A 22,670-nucleotide genomic window follows, 5' to 3' on the forward strand; every position below is an offset into this window, starting at 1 on the left:
GGTTTGTTAACTGGGCAAAAACTTCAAAGACATAGAAGGCCAGAAAACACCATTTAATGCAATGCTAGAACGAAATAAAACCAGAAAGCAGAACCGTTGTTTTTCAATTGTGTTGAAAATGTTGTGATCCGAAAGAATTAGCGTTTTATCAATGGCATCTTTAACTCTTTAAACTTATTGACTGTATATACATTAACTTATTAAAAGATGCAAGGGACTAAATCTGATACTTTTTAACTAAGTGTCAATTTCATCAAGTTTCATGTAAGGTTTGTTCCAGGAAGTCTGGTGGGTTTTCTTGCATCCTAAAATCACTTCATTACCTACTTACTACACCAATACAGCATCACTCATAACCAGTGCTGGCCCTATTCTACCATTGAGTATAACCTGAAGAAAATAACACTTGCCAGATATCACAGCTTTCCTGGTCCTGGTGCCTTTGAGAAAATGCCACTGTGCACTTGGACAGGCACTGGAATTCGTGGCTGCCTTACTAGGCTGCTAACAGTTTGGGGGCTGTGATGGCACTCAAGGGGAATTTGGCAACTGGCTTTGCAGTCAGATACCTCAAGGTCCTTGTGGATGGCGAGGTGCAAGGAAAACCATCCATCCTGTTCTACCAAGGTTGCTAGAGAAGAGCACACCACCAGACACTTACCTGTGTCAGTGCGCTCTCAATCACCTGGTGAAATGCACAGCAGTATAGGAAGGAGGTTGATGAATTTCTCCACTCTGCCAGGGTAGGTGTCACCAGTTCCTCTCTGCGAGTTCACATTCACTCTGACTCAGCTACTTCACATGTCTCCTACTATACTCTACTTCTGTCAATTTCATATATAGCATCTTTGCTCACTCACACGCAACCGTCCTAACACATCTTAAAATGGTAAGTCTTCCTGCCCTCTGCCTTGCCTACTCACTCACTTGGGACACCTTGGTACCTTTGCTCCACATGCACTAGCACTAACAATTGTGCCATCCAATGTCATCATACTCAATCCCCTCCTTTCTCTTATTACAGGGGAAAACGGATCACATTAGGATTTAAATGGCCCAATTGGGCAATGGGGTAACAAGAGCAGGGGATATTGTCCCTCACTGGTGAGGCTGAGATAGGTCTTGTGATGATGCAAAAATATTCATGTCCTGGCACCAACTAGGAACCATTGTTCATTGTATTGCAACTTTTAGATTGGTCCCTGCATCCAAGTATTTTCACCTGATACACTTTGAATGATCAGTCACAATGCATTCTATCTTCTGTGACTTCCAGGAGCAATAACATGCCTTCATTGTCCATGGTCAAGAGGACTGGTCCACAAGGCATCCATCCACCACCACTCAGGGAGACACCGTGGATGCCTCAGAGGAAGTACTGGTAAGGCTGTCTCCTGCACCCTCCACCAACTGAGATCCTGACACTTTTGTAGGCATTTTGACCGGATTAGAGTTGACATTCCCCACCATTTAGCACTTCACTGCCACATTCTGCAGCTGGCCAAGGAATAAATGCCCCATATCAATGACATTCGGAAAACTGTCAGAGGCTTAGCACCTGTTCAGCCCCAGTCAGGTGCTGATCCTATTAAGGACTTCAAACAAATGCAGAAGGCAGGCACAGGAGCAGCAAAAACATTGTTGGGGGAAAATACTGTAGTAGCCGCACTGTGACAGGAAATTAGCAAATCCAGTCTGCTGGATATGTAATTGAACCCACATACCGTCGCCCTTACCATTCATTCCGAATGCCATCAGCAAGGCAATGAAGGACAATGGCATCACCCCAAGTAGCCTTCATCACAAGGAGACAATGCGGTGACAGTCGGCACCACTTTTGGGCCCCCCAAAGGCCTGCTCCCAGGACAATCAATTGGCTGCTCCATCATTATCCTGCCAGCAATTCACAGCCCTGAGGAAGCCCATGGAGGGTGAACTTGCCTTAGGACAGAAAGTACTCAGCATGTCAGGGCCCTTTAGACACAGGCATCCCCAGGTCAGATGACTAAAGTCCCAATGCCATTGGGTTCCACTTTAGAGCAGGCACCCTTCACCCCAACTGCAACCCCAGGGATTGCACTGAGATGTAATGGGAGGGAGAGAGAGAAAATCTTCTGAGGGTACATTGGTTACATGGCATAATTACATCATTATTGTATTCTCATGTTTGTAAGCATATATGTTTAATTCTGACCATCACCTGTTTGTCTAAGCCTCTGTCCAGGTGCAAATGCAACCTTGAAGATTCTGAAACCATCAATCTTATCCTGAGATGATGTTCCATGGACCAAGGTATGAAGTCAGCAGCTGCTGTATTATTGCATTCAATGTATGGCTATGGCTTTGGCAACTCAGCTCCACCTCTCCAAGTGCACAGACGTTGCTACAGCATCGCAGGAATTAGTGGGTTCAGCTATTAGCCTGAGTGAAATGGTCAGGACTATTTGGTCAAGCAATTGCACTGGATACAGGAGGTTAATATGGAATTTGCAAGTGGGTTCCAGCTTCACTGTCTGCTGTCTGAAAGACTTCATGTAGTTATAGACCCCATAAGTTGCTGTCCAGCACTCCAACACCCACCAACACACAAAATGAACTTTCCCATTCTCTTAGTTGTCCCTGTCTATTTGCATTGCACCTCCTCAAGTACCCCCCTCTCTGAGTCGATATCTGCTCACCATTCCCTCCCACCCCAGGCAAATGAGGGGAGCATGCCAGGTCCTGTAGTTCATGTCCCATCCACCCAGAAGCCAGCATGGTTCTCTCTGTCAATGTATTCTGCTCCTGCATGACCTCTTCCCCACCAAAGCTTTGTCGTCTCCCTCCTTAGATATTGAATTGGCCCCTTCGCTTTTGTAATCCCCTCAGCATCCCAGTATTCTGCCTGCACTCCCTACCATTAAGTTCTCCACCCTCCTTCCCACAGCACTGCCCCCTAAACAGCTCCTCCCCTTTGCTTCTTGAATGTAAACCCTGGATGAACAGAAGTGTATGCCATTGAGCAACATATAATCCAGGCCCAATTGCTGAGTCAACAAATACCTAATTGATATCTGTATAACTCTCCAACTCTGCCCTAGTGAGTATTACTGCCTTAAGACTTTTAGGCTTGGCAGTTTACTTAAAGCTCATACAGCATGCTTGCTGCATATGGCTGATGCACAGTGCAGATATGAGATTGACATTGCAATGTGACTACCCCTTTGACTGATGCCTGCTGACTGCTAACTGCAAACAACCATACCAGGCTGCCTGGCTTTGAGTCAACATTAAACAATCCAAGAGTGCTAGGAGACTTTAAACTCTGGCTGTGGGGGTGGAGTACTGAAAGGCAAGTCAAAATAAGGAGGTGGTGCTGTGAACATCCAGATAGGCATTAAGGGAATGAGTGCTAGGAGAACAAGCGAGAGCAGCCCTGGGTTGCAGCTGGCCTAATTCATGAACTAGGTGGCTATCCCTGCACACGAAGGCAAGGCAAGGCAGAGACACTGTCAGTATCTAGGTAGGCATTAAGTGAGTGAGCACAAACACGACTTTCGAGGAGTCCCATGTCTCGGATGGCAGTTTGGAGGAGAAAAGCAGGGAATTGCAATCATTAGATATTTGCTCTGCCTTTCATGTCAGGAATTCTCAGCATCTCTTTGTTTGCAAGAACTGGTACGGTAGGAAGCTGCATATGAGTGAGTTAAGATGTGCAGTTCATGAGGCTGATAGCAAGCATTAATCCTCATCAATGAACATCTTGTTGCTGCCTTGATAGAAACTCATCTCTGCATCTGGAACATATTTGGAAAATGTAGCTGGTTGATCCGCATGTGGAGAAAGTCTCTCTGGACTTCTCAAGTGATTCTCGCAGATATCTTGCTATTGTCATTCTTCTTCAGTGCCCTTTAAGCTTCTATCAATGGCTTTCTTAATACTATATATTTCTAGTTAACAGTATAAGTCAGCTTGGCAACTAATGACTTAAATGATTGATTTTAGTTGAATGACCTTGTATAAATGGACGGAAAAGGTTTCAAGTTTCTTTAAACTTAATGGAACATCCGCTTACATTCTAAACTACTAATGTTTATTTAATACTACATATTGTTTAGAAAGCTTCAATTATGCTGTTGTAGCTATTTGAATAGTCTAGTGCGTGAGTGGATTTTTGTGTACTACTATTTCAGTATCAAATTAGAGATGCCTCTTTCTAGCACATAATGAGGTTTATAAAAGAATTGCCAAACCATGTGGTCCACTGATGGAAAACTTGTTTACTGAAGAATTGGAGCCCCAGACTCAAGCTAAAACCTCCCCTCAGCCAGATCTATCAGTACTTCTACTCTGTCTTGCTATTCCATACAGACTCAAAGCCAGGAAGCTTGTTATGTTTATCATCAGCCCTCAACCATTTAAACAGAGACAGCCATTAGACAGGAGTCCTGGCATAGTAAGTCAAGGGCAGTCTCCAACACCAGCACAGACGCAGTGACTTGGGGTGGATAGGATCAGGATCAGGGCTGAACAGCAGAATGTCAGGCTACCCGCCACCCACATTGACTCTGTCTGTCCTATTGTGAACTAATTTCTCCTGGAATTACAGCATTGGAGAGATTGGATGAGCCCAAAGTGGATGGTACGGCTGTTAGTGCTGGTGCAAGTGGAGGAAAGATGCTGAGGTGTCCTGACCTAGTGAACAAGCAGTACAAGAGGCCAAGCAGTGTTAATGATGTGGAAGGCTGAGCTGAAGTGACAGTGAATGGAGGAAGATACAGTTCTCAGCATGCCCCTATGCACCTTCTCCTGGTTATATCAGTCAGCCGGGGCTTTCCTGATTAGCCCAAGTTTACAACACAATCAATGACCTTGTAGTCAACAAGGTCAACGTGGTTGCAATCACTACAGAAGACGGGAGAACCTTTGGTCAGGATAACTTAAAAAACAGTTTTGCCCACTAAAATCATCACTCTCACAGAACAAAACATAAGATACTTTTGCCAATTACAAACTTGATGATTGGCGAGTTTTAAAAGTTTTAAAACACAACATAAATTTTTGTAGCATATTTAAAGTAATCAAATATGCCAAAATCTGTCACTGGGCATCATTAAGTAAAACTTGAAAATGAAATACATAGGTGATATAATAGTTCCCTTAGTCAAAAGTTTGATGAAAGAGCGTCTTTGAGCAGAATAAACCATGATGTCATATAATATTGAAGTAGAATTAGGCTCTTCAGCCCATCGAGTCTAATCTATCATTCAATGAAATCATGTCTGATCTGATAATCCTCAACTCTGCTTTCCTTCCTTTTCACCATAACCCTTGATTTCCTTATTGATTATAAGGCTGTATGTCTCAGTCTTGAATATACTTACTGACTCAGCCTTGACAACCTTCTGTGGTGAAGAATTCTACAGATTCACTGTTGTCTGAGAAAACAAATTTCTCCTCATCTGTCTTAAACATGACTCCTTATTCTGAGATCACACTGTCCGGTACTCAACTCTTTCACATGGGGAACCATCCCCTCCGTGTGAAATCTATGTGAAATCTCCTAAGAGCCTTTTATGTTTCAGACCACCTGTCATTCTTCTAAATTCACATGAACACAAGGCCCAACTTAGTCAATCTCTTCTCATAGGATAGTTCCCCCTATATGTAGTATCTATATGTAGACTCAATGTCTTTAGATAAGGGGGCCCAAAACTGTTCACAGAATTCCATCTGCAGGTGTCAGTAGTGAATTCCAGAGCTTATAACCCAGGCACCTGAATGCAAGGACGTAATTGGTGAAGCAATTAAAGTAAGGGACAGTCAACAGCCGAGTGTTAAATCAGCCTCTGAAATGGAACTAGATAACATGGCATTGATGGAGAAGGGAGAAATGATAGAGGTATTTGAAGATAAGGATAAGAATTGCTAAGATAATAAAGTGTGAAGCTGGATGAACACAACAGGCCAAGCAGCATCTCAGGAGCACAAAAGCTTTTGTGCTCCTGAGATGCTACTTGACCTGCTGTGTTCATCCAGCTTCACACTTTATTATCTTGGGTTCTCCTGCATCTGCAGTTCCCATTATCTCTGATGAGAATTGCTAAACTGTGTTACTTATTAAAATAGAAGCAATATAAGCCAGTGACAGTAAGGCTAAAGGGTAAACAGGACTTAGTGCAATAGTGTGAGTTAGGACAGGGTCAGCAGACTTCTAGTTGACCTCAAGTTAACGGGGGTGGGGGGGGGGGGGGGGGTAGAATGTGAGAGGCCAATTAGAGATCCATTGAAATCTAGAGATAACAAAAATAAGGTTGCAGGTTTCAGCAGATGACAAGCTAAGGTAGGAATAGGGTCAGTAGATGCCATGGAGGTGAAAATAATTGACCATTTAGAAATACGATCAGACGTTCATCTCTGTGTTAAACATTTCCACAACGGCTCAATTCCCAATATTAAAAAGAAATTAAATTCCAAAAATACTTATGAGTACTCACCATTGAAACTAGTATAAGGTTCAGTCTGGGTTCTAAATATCGTTTTCAGTGATGTACATTGGGTTACTTATTGATGATGGACTAGACACACATACAAAAAAAAATGAATTTTTTTGTCCTAAATCCATTTTCAGCAGTACAACCAAATTTGCACTAGGTTGAAATTAATAAATGTCATTTTTAAGGCCAAGAAAACAATTAAAACAATGTAAGCTTTTGCATTTGTGATTTTGGAAATGAATTTGGATGGAAACTTGAACCACAACTTTGCTTTGGAAATACTGCAATGTCAAATGTTATTTGCGCCCAGTTTCTCAGTTGTGCCGAAAATGGAATTGCTAATGTGAACATGTGAAACAGATAAAGATAATAAATATTAGCTTGTTGTCTAGGGTTTTTTGTGGTGCAATGGGAGAATCCCTACGCCTGAGATCAGAGATTCAAATTCAAGTCCCACCTGTTCCAGAGGTGTGCAAGACACCCCTGAATAGATTGATTAGAACAATAGCCTTAGCTTGCTGCCAAGAGCTCTTGTGGTGCAGTGTAAGTGTCCCGACTGTTAAGTCAGGTGGGCAGAGGTTTAAGTCTACCTGCTCCAGAGGAGTGCAGTAACACCTCTGAGTGATTGATCAGAAAATATCTTAGTTTGTTCTCTGCCAGTAGGAACTGGGAGTTACCCCTTTGAGTTCCCTTAATGTTCACCTGACAGAACAATTTCTATTCATTTCAGACACAGATTCGAAATAGACTTTTTCACCCTTTGTAAGATAGCATGAAATAAATACAATGTCGGATATGGCATAAGGAAATATCAGAAACCAAAAATTAATTTTGACTTGATAGACAAGTACAGTCTCAATTTAAAAAGCCAAACAATTAAAGGTAACTCCAGAAAGTTAGTTTACTAGATAATGCTTTGTGATACTAATTTAACAATTCATAAGAAAATGTGTATGATCAAGAAGTGTTGGCCTTTTCAGTGATGCTTATATGCCATGAAAACTTTTTTTTTTAAAAATCTACAGTAACTAAAATGAGCTGAAGCTCATTTATCTGGAATTTTCGAAATTATAAATTACTTAGGGCATTTAGGAAATAAGACTAAAAGAATTGCAGATACTGTAAATCAGAAACAAAAACAGAAATTGCTGAAAAAGCCAAGCAGGTCTGGCAGCATCTGTGGAGAGAAATCAGAGTTACTGTTTCAGGACGAGTGGCACTTCCTCAGAAGTGATGCATTTAGGAATCAAATTTACTTGAAGACAATACTGAGAAATTCGATGGTCTCAGAAATGTTTCAACAGGTTATTGCAGTGAGCTATGTAGGTTGTATTATAAAGAAAACTTATTCACAGCAACCAGTCAATGTCAACATTTATGTTCCACATAAGCCACCTCTCAACTGTATTTCATCAAACCCTATGAAAATGACATTAAACTTCTTTCTCCTTCCTCTTTGAAATAATTGGGCAGAAGCTAGTATCCTGTCACCAAGTCACCCTTTATTTGTACTTGCACTGTAGCCTGGCTTTGCCCAGCCAGCTCAGAGTCAGGGCTAACATGTGACTCTAAACCCACAGCAATGTGGTTGACTCTTAACTGCCCTCTGGGCAATTAGGGATGGGCAATAAATGCTGCCTAGACAGTGACCCCATAAATGAATTTTTAAAAAGTCTGGAGACTGTCTGAAACACCTTTTTATATGTGTCAGTTAGGGCTCCTTGATTGGGCCAAGTTAAGAATCCCAATCAAGGATCTCATAGTCACTCAGGTCCTCCAGGTTGCAATCACCATGTCTGTCTGCCCCCACCAAAGCCTGACATACAGAACTGATCTTTCTTTGGTAGGATCTCCTAGAATGTTTTTTTCCCAGGTCTGGTTCCTCTGACTTGGAATTGGACTTGGGTGGCATGTACCGGATGGTATCCTGTCTCTCGCATCTGGAGCACCTCAGGAGAGTTTCTTCCTCTTCTTCTGGCAATAACAGTATCAAGGCTGCATCCATCACATAACCTGAGGCTTCCTCAACACAAGACAGAGGGGGAAAGCCCAAGGTGTCGTCCAGGCCTTCTGGCTGTTCTGAGGGACCAGGCATGTTTTGCTCCTGCCCTGCTTGCGTGGTATATTTTCAAGTGATCCACATATTTGTTCAGGACCACCTCACCTACCCGAACTTTGTGTGTTACAGGGCCTGACCTTGTATTGACCTTGCCTCGTACCCAAACGGGGCCATTTCTGTAGTTCCTGCACTAAACTTCAACCCATGAAGTAAACCCTTTCTCGCTTAGAGGACACGTGTCTGGCATTGGTGTTCTTGCTGTCAGTTTACCCTTGCCTGCCAAGGTCTGGGAGTATCAGATTTAACCTGGTGTGGAGTCTTCTCCCCATCAGCAAATCTACTGGAGCTTTCGCTGTAATTGGATACAGGATGGTCCGATAATCAAACAAGAACCGGGACAGTTTTGTAATGAGTGAAGGTATAGACTGTTCTTTCAGCCAGCCTTCAACATTTGGACTGTTCTTTCCACCAGACCATTGGATAACGTATGGTATGGAGCTGTCCGAACTTGCCAAATGCTATTCAACTTTAGGAAATACTCAAACTCTTTGCTGGTAAATATCAACATTTATGTTCCATATAAGCCACCTCTCACTGTACTTCATCAAACTCTATGACCATGACACTAAATTTCATTCTCCTTCCTCTTTGAAATAACTGCACAGAGGCTGGTATCCCATTACCAAGTCACCCTGTGACCAATACTTCTGGGAGTCCATACATCACAAACAATATTCGCAGCTTTTCAATCATGATCACTGAGTGTGCTGAATGAACTCTATGCGCATCTGAATGGGTATCCACAATGACCAGGTGTATTGAGCTGATGAACAGACTGGCATTGTTGACATGTAACTGAATCCAGTTTTTACCCAGACATTCACATGAATGTGGAGGTGCCAATGGTGGCACCGTTTGTCCTTGTTGGCACTCAGCTGCATTGGTGGGGCAGTGCCCTGAGTTGATATCCAGTCCTGGCCACCAGTCACAACTTATTGCCAACATCTTTTTGAAAACCCCCGGACAACCCTGGAGGAGGTCAGCCAGTATTTGTCAGCGACCTCTACTCGGGACAATGTCTTCATCCTCACAGTATGTTGTCTCCTACAGTGACTTGGTCTTGCCAGGTCCATAAAGATTTCAGGTCTGATTGTGATGGCTTTTTTGTTTCCCCCATCACCACCAGCTGCTTTAGTCTAGCCAGGACAAGATCTTTTTTGTGTCTACATCTGGATATTGTCAGCAGTGACCAGTAGGGTGTCCAGAAAGTTTAAAACCAGAACCGACTCTCGCAGGGGTGGCACTAGCAGTGGAGTATCTGCCAGTAGGAGGCAGCTCAAGACCTCTGCAGTAACGACTTGGCCTCCTGGGCAGCGTTCCAGCTTAGACGCGTATGCATTGAGAATAAGGGCCCACCACTGAATTCGACCAGAAGCTATGGTTGGCACCGCCTTGTCTTTAAGTAGCCCTAGCAGAGGTTTGTGGCCCATTACTATGACAAAATCACATCCGTAAAGGCATTGGTGGATCTTCCTCGTACCAAAGATGACCGCCAAGCCTTCTTTCTCTATCTGGGTGTGTTTGTGCTCGGCATTAGCCAAAGTCCAGGAAACATACACTAATGGGCATTCCTCTCCATTGGGACACCGGTGAACCAACATTACCTGATACTGTAGTGGGAGGCATTGTATGTCAGCACAACGGCAGGTTTAGGATTGCAGTAGGCCCACACCTTAGATGACGATTGCTGCTCTTCCACTTACTTATAAGCTACTCCATGATCCTTTCCAAGGTTGACCTTTCTCAATATCAGGTGCAAGGCTGTTAAGTGGAGGCCAGGTAATGCATGATATTCCCAAAACATTTCACCAACCCAAGAAAAGGCCTAAGTACAGACATGAGAGGCAGGGCTCCTTTGATTGCCCTCCCTTTGTCTTCCAATAAGTGTAACCTGCTTTTGTTGATTCTGAAACCAAAGTGGGTCATTTGGGGCACTGATATACATACTTTTCTCCTCTAAGGGGTACTCCCACCTGGGAGAAATGTTTAAGTACTATGTCCAAGTTCTCCAGGTGCTCTTTATTTGTCTTCCCTGTCATTAGAATGTCATCCAGATAAATGGCAACCAGGGGTAGCCCTTGTATAAAGTTCTCCATGGTCTGCTGGAAAAGGGTGCAGGTTGATGATACCCCAAATGACAGTCTCATATATTGGTATAAAACTTTACGGGTATTAATTATGGTGTACTTCTGGGACTCCTCTTCTGATTGCAGGCAGGCATGGCACGTGTCCAGCTTCGTAAAGGAAAGCCATCACGTACCCCACCACCGCCCACCCATTCTGCGTACAAATCCTCTAAGCGAGGGACTGATTAGTTATCCAGCTGCAGAAGGTAATTTACTGTTTGCTTAAAATCCCTACAAAAGCAAAGTGAGCCATTGGGCTTCACAATTGATACGATCGATGCTGCCCATTCCGCAAACTGCACTGGTTTGGTCATTCTTTCGCTTTCCAGCCTCCTGATTTCTGCCTGTACTTTTGCCCATACACAAATGGCACTTTGTGGGCTTCGCACAATTACAGAATTGCTTTCTGGTCAACATGTAAAGTAGCCTTGGCTCCTTTGATAGCGCCTAGCCCTTCCCAGAAAACTCCTGAATATTTCACTAGGACTTCACTCAGGCAGCCATTTTCTTCTTGAAAAATGATGAGCCAATCAAGGTGAGTTTCTCAACCAGGCTTGGGCGGGAGACTCTTCCTACAACCAGTGCACCAACCACTTCTTGTAGGAGACCAGAACCAAAGCCACACTCTTTACCTGAAACAGTTCCCCGATGTACATTCTCAATCTGCTCAAGGTCTTACGCAAGCGTAAGGATTGGAGTCCAGAGCGAATCTTGCTCAAGGCAGGTTGTGCAATCACAGACACAGCTGTACGGGTATGACATCCATGAGATCTGGTGACCGTTGAACCAGATATTAATTTTAATTACTTCTGATTTGGATACTGCTAAGCAATTTAACTGTTCAATCCCTCATGTAGGCAGACTTTCCAGGGTGTGCATTCCCCTGAATACCAGCCTACACGTTTGTTTGTTCATGTCGGGCCTCAAAGGACTCCTTTGCTGTCTTGAGTCCGCATACCGCAATGACTTATCGACCCAGATCCTGAAGAACTTTTTAGCCATTTAAGCAAGGCTTAGCTTTGTTCTGGGGTTTTGCTATGAGCTGCCCTAGGGTCCCTTTGCTCAGGATATACTGACATGAGGCTGTGAGATTGCCTGCCCTTAAGTGGTGTTCCTCAAGCTCAGTTGGACAGATGAGAGTGTCCACTTCCATTAGGATGCCCTGCAGCTCCCATGCTCCCCTTGCCGTATTTACTAATGGCACAGCCAGTTGTAGTGCTTGTTCGATGTCCAGTTGAGCTTCAGCTAATAAGTGCTTTTGCAAGATTATGTCATTGATCCCAAATACCAAACAGTCTCTCATCATCATTCAGTGTTAACTCAAAATCAAATGTCTCAGCTAGTCATCTTAACCTCATCAAAAAGGCCAATACAGAGTCCCCTGGTTCTCGAACAGCTGAATAAAACCAATAGCTTCTCAGAATTAGAGGAGGTTTGATTTCACAATATTCCTTAAACAAATCTGTCAACTTTTGGAAGGTTTTAATACCTGGTGCCTCTGGGAAAATTAAACCCCAGATAACTGAAACTGCTGCATGTCTACAAGCAGTCAGAAGGATTATTCATTGGCTTTCATCTGCCCCAAGTCAGTTTGCCCAGAAAAAATGTTGCATTCTTTCCAAATACTGGGCCCAGTCTTTGGCAGCAGGATTGAACAAGTCAAGCTTTCCAGATAAAGGAATGATGCCAGAAATGCTTGTCCAAACTCAAAGACAACTGTTGTGAGCGAATGTTCTTCAGGCATATCCTGTTTTCTCCCGCCGCCACTGAAATAGCTGTACAGAGGCCGGTATCCGGTCACCAAGTCGCCCTTTATTTACATGCACACAGTAAATTCGTTGTGACCATCCAGCTCGGAGTCAGTCCCTGAAATCAGGAAACTCTTTGAATCCCTTGTTTGTATCTGTCCGCCAGCACTCCCTGATTGGCCTAAGTTAACAACCCTAATCAGGGCTCACATGGTCAGTGAAGTTGACCCGGTTCATATCACTACCCTCTTAAATGCAGCAATGCTATGCACCTCCATGCTCTCTGTGATTGCGTGTTACACATTCTTACCACTCTAGTTAAATAATTTTCTCCAGGATCCCCAATTTGATGGCTTGTTGACTAGTTTGCATGTCTATGTCTCTGAACAAAGAACATAAAAATTTCAATAAGGAATAGGCTATTCAGTTTCTCAAGCTTGCTCTGCCATTTTATAGGACCACGGCCGGTTCTGATTGTACCCTCAACTGTACCTTCGTTCCTCCTATAACCTTTGACTCCCTGGTCAATCAATAGCCTATCGAAGTCAGCCTTAACACTATTCAATGATATTCCCTCCACTGCTCTTTGGGAGAGAATGCCACATAATAACAAATCTCTGAGGGAAAGATATTTCTCTCAAGTTTCATCTTAAATGAGAGGTGCCTTATTTTGAAAATCCATCCCTGTGTTTCACTTTCTTCCAACAGGAGAAACATCCTCTCAGTTTCTACCCAATACCCTTAAGGATTTATGTTTCTATAAGTTCTCCTCCCTTTCTTTCAAACCTCCACTGAATACCTGGTCAACCTGCTCAACCTTTCACTCATTCCAGGAACTTCCAAAGTGAATCCTCAATGGACTTCTTTTTTTAAAAAAGTTGTATTATTTCTTAAGGATAACAAATTTCTGCTCGGACTCTAGATGTGGTTTCAGCCATACCCTGTACAACTGTAGCAAAACTTGACTTTTATATTCTGTTTGCATAAACAAAACATTCCATTTGCAACAGGGACAGAAAGTGTTGGAGAAACTCATCAGGTAGCATCAAAAATAAATGACTTCTTCAAAGTTTAAAGGGATTGAAAAATGGTGCTTTTTGGTACTTTTGACAGAGATCGAGGAGCATGATGGAATGATGTGGAGATCCAATATGAAAGATAAAAGGCTATTAATAAACAGTAGAAGAGAAGGAGAAATGCAAAATAATTGTAAATTAAGATGTGAAAGGAACAAAACTTGTCCTGTCTACTGACAGTAAAGTAAACAAGACTCAAAAGTGACTAAATGACTCCAAGGCAGCAATGTAGAAAAATGAAGAACAGGCATGTAATCAATTTCTGAAGTTGAGACCTTGAGGCTGTAAAATGAGTTATTCCTCAAGCTTATATAGAGTTTTATTGGAATATTGCAACAGGTCCAGGACAGAATGTTAATATGAGAGCAAGGTGGTTTATTGAAATTGCAAGAAATTAGGAGGCCAAGGATGTTCCTACGGACAGAAGGATGTACTTAACAAAGTGATTACTCAGGTTGCACTATGTCTCACTAGTGTAAAGGAGACTACATTGTTAGCAATGAATATAATAGCTTGGATTGAAACAATGACAAGTAGAACTGTGTAAAATGCAGCTACACCTGGGAGGTGTGTATGATGCCTTGGACAGTGAGGAGGGAGGAGGCGAATGGGGAAGTGTTACACATTTTAATTGCACGGAATAGTGCCGGGGGGAGTGAGGGAGTGTTAAGTGTGATGAAGTAACGGACTAGAGTGTCACAGAGGAAACAGTCCCTGCAGAATGAAGATTTCCCTCCATAAAGGTTGACAGGGTCCTCAGCCATGTCTAACCAATCTCCTGGACTTCTGTCTTTACTCCTTCCCCTCTTTCCCAGAGCAATGATTGGATTCCCCTCGTCCTCATTTTCCACCTCACTAGTCTCCGCATTCAAAGGACCATCCTCCACTGTTTCTTTCTTTTCCAGCAGGATACCATGACCAAACACATCTTCCCACCCCCTCCATAGTGCTGGAAATCCAAAGTACACAATGGCAAAGGAAATGGTTGTGGCTACACCTGGAATATTGTCTTGATGTGTGAGAAAGTCAGCTACAGCACCCACTGATGTTCGACCTGTTGGAGAAAAACAGCATCTCTCACGGAGCCGTGCAAGTAACAGTTCACAGACTTACAGGATCCCAATTTGCTAATAAGCCTAACGCAGTGGCTCCCTGTGTACTAGACAAAGCCCTGCTCCAGGCTTTGCTGACCACTGCACTTACATAAGCACTTTTGGGCACAGAGACCAGGGAAAGAAGTGGGCTGTTTTAGGATGAAAGGCAATGCTGTCAGCAGAACCCCTAGCCTGATAAATACCTTAAGATAAAACAAAGAACTGTTGATGCAGGAAACCTTGTGGTTTGTTTGGGTGACCCAAAGGTTGCTTGAGAACAGATAGTCCAGAAATGCTAAGGGACCTCTTGCCAAAAGCAAGTGGACTGTCCTCAGTTACAACTTGAAGGGTTTGGAGAAGGCCAGGCAGGATGGAGGTGGAGGGCCTAGCTACCTAGGGAATGTCAGGTGCATGGTGGCCTTTTAACAATCAAGTGGCCACAGCGATTTGTGTCTTTTAGCAAAAATCTGCTCATAGGTAGTTTTGGTAAGGTAAAGTAAGGATGAATCAGATGTGAGGGATGCCATAGCAATGTGTAGGTATTTAATGAGATAGGTTTGGGAAGATAATGCAAGAAAACTCACTCGGTCTTGCAGTGCAAAACCCTCCAAGAAATTTGATGCAACTCATACAGAGCCAAAAAACATAAGATTCGGCCCATTGAGTTTATAGCATCGTCGTTCCCTTCTTTCTCTGCTACCTGCAATATCTGTGGAGAGAGAAACAGAAATGTAACACTTAAGAAATTTTGTATAAAAGTCTACCTTCTGACCCAAGCCTGCTTCCAACTTTATCAAAATAGCCAAATAACTGGCAATGCTGGAAAACAAAAACAGAGATTGTCTAAGAAATTCAGCAGGTCCGGCAGCACCTGTGGAGAGAAAGCAGAGTTAATGTTTTGGGTCCAGCGACTCTTCTTCAGAACTCTTCTTCCAACTTTACCAACTTACTTTCATCAACAGTGCAAACAAACATAGGACAAGCTGGGAAAAACTCTTGAGAGAATCCATAGATAACTTTGTACAATCCAAGATTTCATCCAATGGGAGAAATTTCCTACATTTTGTGCAGAACATTGTGGGATATTCAGAAAGAATCAGCATCTTCACTGCGAGCAGTGGGCTGTATCAATATGAAAGCATCTATTACTTTTTTAGCAGTTGTGTGCCATGCTTTATTATTTAAATGTCAGTCAACCTACAGCTACTGAGAGCAGCTAAATATGCAACATAAGCACGTGTATAGGGTTGGCATGTGGGTGAGGGGCTAGTGAGCAAGGTGCCAAGTAGGCTGAGTGGAGAAGAGCTGAGGTAGCTGGATGAGTGCTTAGGGTATGTTGAGATGTAGAATGACTCAGAGTTTTGAGTCTGATGCTGTCAGTGGGATAATGGGCCCAACAATGTCTGTGGGGGTGGGAGGTGGTGTTGGTTGGTGTTGTTGAGTCAGAGGGTGCATCGGATTTCAATTTTCAATTTTCCTGCCAATTCCCATAGAGATAGCTGCATCGGGATTTCTGTACAATCTTCATATGTAACTCCAATCTGTCGTGTACAAATGACTAGGCGGCCGTTGGAACTTCTGAGCCGATGTTTCTGGGTATTAGTAGCTTATAGCCATTTACTTAGAAAATGACAAAGGAAGAACTGGGATTTCAGACATCAGTATAAACAGTAGGGTTATGCACATTCTAAAGATAAAGCTGAAGCACTCACTAACCAATTTTTCTGTGTATTTACCAGAGAAGATATAACTCTGTGATGTGGACATGGTAAAGCAAGAGTAAGAACTTGGGAACTTCCTCAACCCACAGGTTTGGAGGTTTCGGGAGCTAATCTCTCTGCACTTTAACTTTAAATCCCAGTACCTGTCTGAAGAGGCAGTCATTTGGGACTCTTCCCCCACAGTTAATTTTACCTGATGACCACTGATCTGGGCTCTTGATGTAGCCCACAACAGTAGTGCTAATTTCAGGGTATCCTCCATGATGGCTGGTTCAGGTCTACTGCGGCCCTGGTACTGACCACCAGTCTCATTGCTGCTAGTTGGCACTAAAGGGGCAGCTTGGTGGCATAGTGGTTAGCACTGCTGCCTCACAGTGCCAGTGACCCGGGTTTGATTCCAGCCTTGGGTGACGATCTGTGAGGAGTTTGCACGTTCTCCCCGTGCCTGCTCCGGTTTCCCCCCACAGTCCAAAGGTGTGCAGTTTTGGTGGACTGGTAATGCTAAATTGCCCATAGTGTTCAGGGAGGTGTAGATTTGGTGGGTTATAGAGGGATGGGTCCAGGTGAGATTCTCTGAAGTTCGGTGTGGTCTTGTTGGGCCAAAAGGCCTGTTTCCACGCTGTAAGGATTCTACAATTCTATGACGAAACCATCAGTGAATCACTGATCAACAGCCCTTGGAGATGGGGTCTTTGTACTTCAAGTAGAAGCTCCAAGGACGTGCAATTCATGCCGATGTGCCAGCAAGTACCACCAGGGATTCTGAAAATGCCTATGATAAGCTTCCCCTGCTGTCTTTCAGCCCCATGGAGATTATTTGGCAACTGACGGGCAAGTAATCCTCCCTCTAATTAATGGTGTAGCGGGTGCGTCATCTCCAGCAATTAAAGCCGAATTATTAGATCATTTGCATCACAGGCTAGTTTATTGAATAGGGTTATTTACAGAAAGTATAGGTACTGGACATAAACAGTACATTGAAATAATTGCAATTAAATATTGTTAGCTTTTTTGGTACACATGTAATATAATGAATGACTGATAATATGAGTTTGTCAAATAACTTATATGATCAACAATCTTCATATGATCATATAATCAGTTACACAATTTCTTGGTCATACCAGATTTTAAAACAATTTTGCAAACATGTAAAAATAAACCCACTCTTCCTGTTTTCATTTTTTTTCCCTTCCTATCTACCTCTTCAAAGTTTAAGAAGCGATACCTCACATTGAGAGGATGTTTCTCAGTCTCTACACTTTACCGTTACAGTGAGACTCATTAAATCAGTACATGGTGATTTTATTTCCTATTTACCTTATCTCCTCAAAGGAGGTATGTCTCACAACACTGCTAAAAATTGCAGAAGTCATTCAGTGATGCAATGGTTTCAATGAGTCAGTAAGTTAGCACACATCAAATTGCACTATGTCACCATTTCAGGGACAGGAAGTCGTGACTATACATGAGGAAGGTAAAGGGATGCGAGAGGTAGTGCTGCAGGGACGTCGGCCCTTGTGATTATCTATCACATTTGAGATTCGTATTCCTTGTGTGGCTGAAAGCAGGGGCCAGAGGGAAGATGAGCAAACTAACCATAACACCATGATACAGGGAGTCTTTCAAGACGGTGGAGAAAAGAGAAATGTAGTTGTAATTGATTTGATTTTGATTTTGACTTGTTTATAAGCAGTACAGGCTGATCACATAGCAAGCAAAGGCTGTACAGATCAAAAAGACTTAGAGGCATACAGGTTACATTGCAGGTTACATTATTTGAGGTTAGACTCCACTCAACAGTCTGATAACGGCTGGGAAGAAGCTGTTCCTGAACCTGCTTGTGCATGTGTTCAGACATCTGTATATTCTGCCTGATGGAAAAGGTTGTAGGAGATCATTACCAGGGTGGGATGAGTCTTTGATGATGTTGGCTGCCTTTCTGTAGCTGCGGGCCATGTAGATGGAGTCCATGGATGGAAGGTTAGCTTCTGTGATGGCCTAGGCTATGCACACAATCTTCTTGGGCAGAGCAGTTGTCATACCAAGCCATTATGCACCCAGACAGTATGCTTTCAATGGTGCATCTATAGAAGTTCATGAAGAACCTTATAGATACGTCAAATTTCCCTGAGCTGCCTGAGGAAGAAGGGGCATTGTTGTGCTGCTTGTCTGTCGCATTCCCGAGGGAAGCCAGGACAGGTCATCACTCATTGTCACTCCAAGGATCTTGATGCTCTTCATTCTTTCAACCAGTTTTGTTGATGTAGTTGGGGGCACGTTCTCCTATTTTCTTTCTGAAATCGATGATTAATTCTTTAGTCTTGCCGACATTGAGAGACAAATTGTTTTCATTGTACCACATCCCCAAGCCCTTCTGTATTTTGACTCATCATTGTTAGATATCCGTCCCATTACGGTGGTGTCATCAGAGAGCTTGTAGACGGTGTTTGTTTGGAATTTGTCAACAGTGAATGTACAGGGAGTACAGTAGGTGGCTGAGGATGCATCCTTGGGGTTTCCAGTGTTGAGTGTTATTGTGGAGCAGTTACCTATCCTCGCTGATTGTGGTCTGTGGGTCAGAAAGCTGAGGATCCAGTTGCAGAGGATGGAGATGAGACTGAGGTCATGCAGTTTTGAGATCAGTCTGGATGGTATAATGGTGTTAATGGTGGAGCTATAGTCAACGAGCAGGAGTCTGATGTAAATATATTCGTCTAGATGTTGGTGATAATACAATCAAAGGAATAGACACTGATCTCTGTGGCCAGGGTTGAGAGTCCCAGAGACTATGTTGCCTGCCTGCTGCCCAGCTTCAAGATATCTCATCTGGGCTGCAGAAGAATTTGGAGTGGGAGAGGAAAGATTCCAGATGTGTGGCCCATGTAGGTACCAATGATATACGTAGAAAGAGGAAAGTGGCTTTGCTGAGCGAATATGAACAGTAGGGACTAAATTAAAAAGCAGACATGGAAAGGTAATAATTTTTGGATTACCATCTGAGCCATGAGCTAATTGGCACAGGATCAACAAGATTTAAATTTTGGTGTGGGAGAAATGGGTTTAAATTCAGGAGACATTGCACTAGTACTAGGGAAGGAGGGAGTTGTTCTGATGGGATGTGCTCTACCAGAATCATGCTGGGACCAGCATCCTGGCAAATTTCATAACTAGGGCTGTAGATCGGGATTTAGACTAAATAGTGGGGATGGGGCATACTCAGAAAATCAGAAAATCAAAAGTTAAAGGAGAAGATAGGATCACTGCTTAGTGACAGGGCTGATTGTTACCAGAAGACAAAAGGAAGCGCCAGAATGAGTAACTGTCAAATTGTTACCGAGGAAACAAGTATAGGGAAATTTGATAAACAAACTTAAGGGTTTTGTGTTTTAATGCACAAAGCATTCAGAATGTGATAAATGAATTGATACCATGAATGAAGTAAATTAATACGACATCATAGCCAAAATGGAAACATGGAGGTCAAAACTGGGAATTTAACATTCAGGGATATATAACTTCTGGAGAGGCAGGAGGGATGGGAAAAAGTGGTGGGGTATAGTGCTAATAAGAAATGAAATAAGAAAAAACGTTGAGAGATAATCTAGTCTCAGATGGTGTACAGTCCATTTGGGCAGAGGTTAAAAAAAAGCAAAGAATAGAAGACATTGGGAGGAATAGTGTGCAAACCCTAAACAGAAGCCTCTCAGTAGAAAACGCTAGAAATAAACAAATAATATGACCATGTAAGAAGAATAGAATAACAATTCTGGATGAGTTTAGATTCCCTACAGTGTGGAAACAGGCCCTTCAGCCCAACAAGTCCACACCGCCCCTTGGAACATCCCACCCAGACCCATCCCCCTATAACCCACACACCCCTGAACACTACGGGCAATTTAGCATGGCCAATCCACCTAGCCTGCACATCTTTGGACTGTGGGAGGAAACCGGAGCACCCAGAGGAAACCCATGCAGCCACGGGGAGAATGTGCAAACTTCGCACAGATAGTTACCCGAGGCTGGAATCCAACCTGGGTCTCTGGTGCTGTGAGGCTGCAGTGCTCACCACTGAGCCACCGTGCCATCTTCATGTTGATTGGGTTAATCAAATTGGAAAGGGTATCTATGACAATTAATTCACAGAGTGTATTAGCGATAGTTTCCTGGAGCAATATGGCATGGAGCCAACCAGGGAGTAGGCTATTTTGGATCTAGTATTGGATAATGGAGCAGGTTTAATGAATTACCTCAGAGTGAAAGATCTCTTGGAAGTAGTGATCATAACATGACTGAATGTAATATTCAGTTCAAGAGTGAGAAATCTGGATCAGACCCAATCATGTTCAACTTTAAAAAATAGAATTTCAATGAAATGAAGATAGAGTTAGCTAAAGTGAACTTGATAGATAGATTCCAAGAAGGCAGTAAGCAAACAGCGCCAGTCATTTAAGGAAGTAATTCAAAGAATCTCAGCAAAAATTTATCTCTGTAAGGAGGAAAGATTCTGAGAGGGATAAACCAATTATGACTAACTGAGGAAGTTAAGGAGAGTATTAAGGTAAAAAGATATAAGGAGGCAAAAGTCAGTGATATCCCAAAGACTGAGATAATTTCAGAATCCAGCAAATGATAACTTAAAAAAAAGACAGAGAAAATAAACCACAAGGACGAACTAGCGAGGAATATATAAACTAACAATAAGTTTCTTTCTAAATATATAAAAAGGAAGAGCGAGGTCAAAGTTAATATAGGCCTCGTAAAAAGTGATTCTGAAGAGATGGTTTTGGGAACAAGGAAATGACAGAGGAATTAAACAGGTATTTTGCGTCAATCTTGTGGAGGAATATACTTCAAGCATCCCATTAATACAAAAGAATACAAGAGATGAATAAGTACCATCACTATCATTAGAGAAATAATATTAGACAAACAAATGGGGCTCATGGTAGATAAGTTCTCTGGCCTGGATATCTTGCATCCTTGGATCACAAAATATGTAGCTACAGAGATATTGAACGCATTGGTTGTAATTTTCTGAAAAGTCCTTGGATTCTGGAGATGTACCAAGAGATTGGAAAACTGCTAATGTGGCACCTCTATTCAAAAAGGGAGAGAGGCAAAAAGCAGGTAAATATAGACCATCATCTATTGTTGGAAAAGTATTTAAATTAATTATCAATTAAGTAGTAGCAGACCTTTGGAAAATCATAATCAAATCAAACAGAGGTGCATGGGTTTATGAAAGGGAAATAGTGTCAGACTAATTTATTAGAGTTTTTTGAGGACGTCTCAACCAGGGTGGATAGAAAAGAATTAGTGGAACTGTTGTATTTTGACCTCCAGAATGTGTTCAACAAGGTGCCCTAAAAGGTTGAGACATGAGAGTTGTGCCTATGATGTTGGAGGTAGTACATTGGTATAAATAGAGAATTCACTAATGGGCAGGAAACAGTGAGTGGGGATAAGGGGTTATTTTTCAGGTTGGTGACCTTTGACCAGTGTGGGTTGTACAGGCTGTGCTGGGATCTCAAATATTTGCAATACATAGATTACATGGAGGAAGGAAGTGAATGTACTGTAGGCAAACTTGCAAGTGACCAAAAACAGGTGGAAAGACTGGCTGTGAGTGAATACAAACAGTTGGTAGAGATATTGATAGGTTAAATAAATGGTCAAAAATTGGCAAATAGAACTTACTGTGGATATCTGAATTTGTTCATTTTGATAGGAAGAACAAAGCACAATTTAAATGGAGAAAAGCTGTAAGACAAAGGTACTTGGGTGTACTTATGCATGAAACACAGAAAGCTAGCACATAGATACAGCTGGTAATCTGGAAAGCTTACTTTAATGGCCAAATATGTGGACAGATCGATGGGACAACCATGGGATCACCTATCTCTGGACTAATAGCTGAAGCGGTGATACAGAGACTGGAAAGTACAGTCCTTCTGCTAATCCAACCAAAACTATGGATACACCACGTGGATGACACCTCCGTCATTATTAAGCGGTAACAACGTGAAGGAGACACACGAACCAATAAACACCCTCACCGGGATTGGATTCACCAGAGGAGAAGAACAAACAACCCCATTCCTGCACGTCATGGTAGAGCACAGAACAAATGGGGAATTCCTAACAAAGGTACACAGGAAAGCCACACACACTGACCAAGTACTGAATTTTAACAGCAGCCACCCTAACGCAAACAAACGCCAAAAAGAAGAGTCTTCTAGGTACCTCTACCTCTTCTAGGTATTCAAAGACAACAGATACCCGAAAAACTGGGTCAGAACATGCCTAT

The 22,670-nt window shown here is 42.7% G+C and overlaps 1 long non-coding RNA gene across 8 annotated transcripts in view; it reads left to right on the top strand.

The window, feature by feature from the left end:
• The window catches only part of LOC125458519 (uncharacterized), an 85,249-nt gene that overhangs the window by 59,864 nt on the left and 2,715 nt on the right, over window positions 1-22,670 (top strand). For all 8 annotated transcript variants that reach the window (XR_007248835.2, XR_007248836.2, XR_007248834.2 and 5 more), the window contains 2 exons: window positions 1,277-1,381; window positions 2,214-2,292. This is a non-coding gene — a long non-coding RNA (uncharacterized LOC125458519). The remainder of the gene's footprint in view (window positions 1-1,276; window positions 1,382-2,213; window positions 2,293-22,670) is intronic.

Source organism: Stegostoma tigrinum, chromosome 13 (assembly GCF_030684315.1).
Source record: "Stegostoma tigrinum isolate sSteTig4 chromosome 13, sSteTig4.hap1, whole genome shotgun sequence".
Classification (NCBI taxonomy): domain Eukaryota; kingdom Metazoa; phylum Chordata; class Chondrichthyes; order Orectolobiformes; family Stegostomatidae; genus Stegostoma; species Stegostoma tigrinum.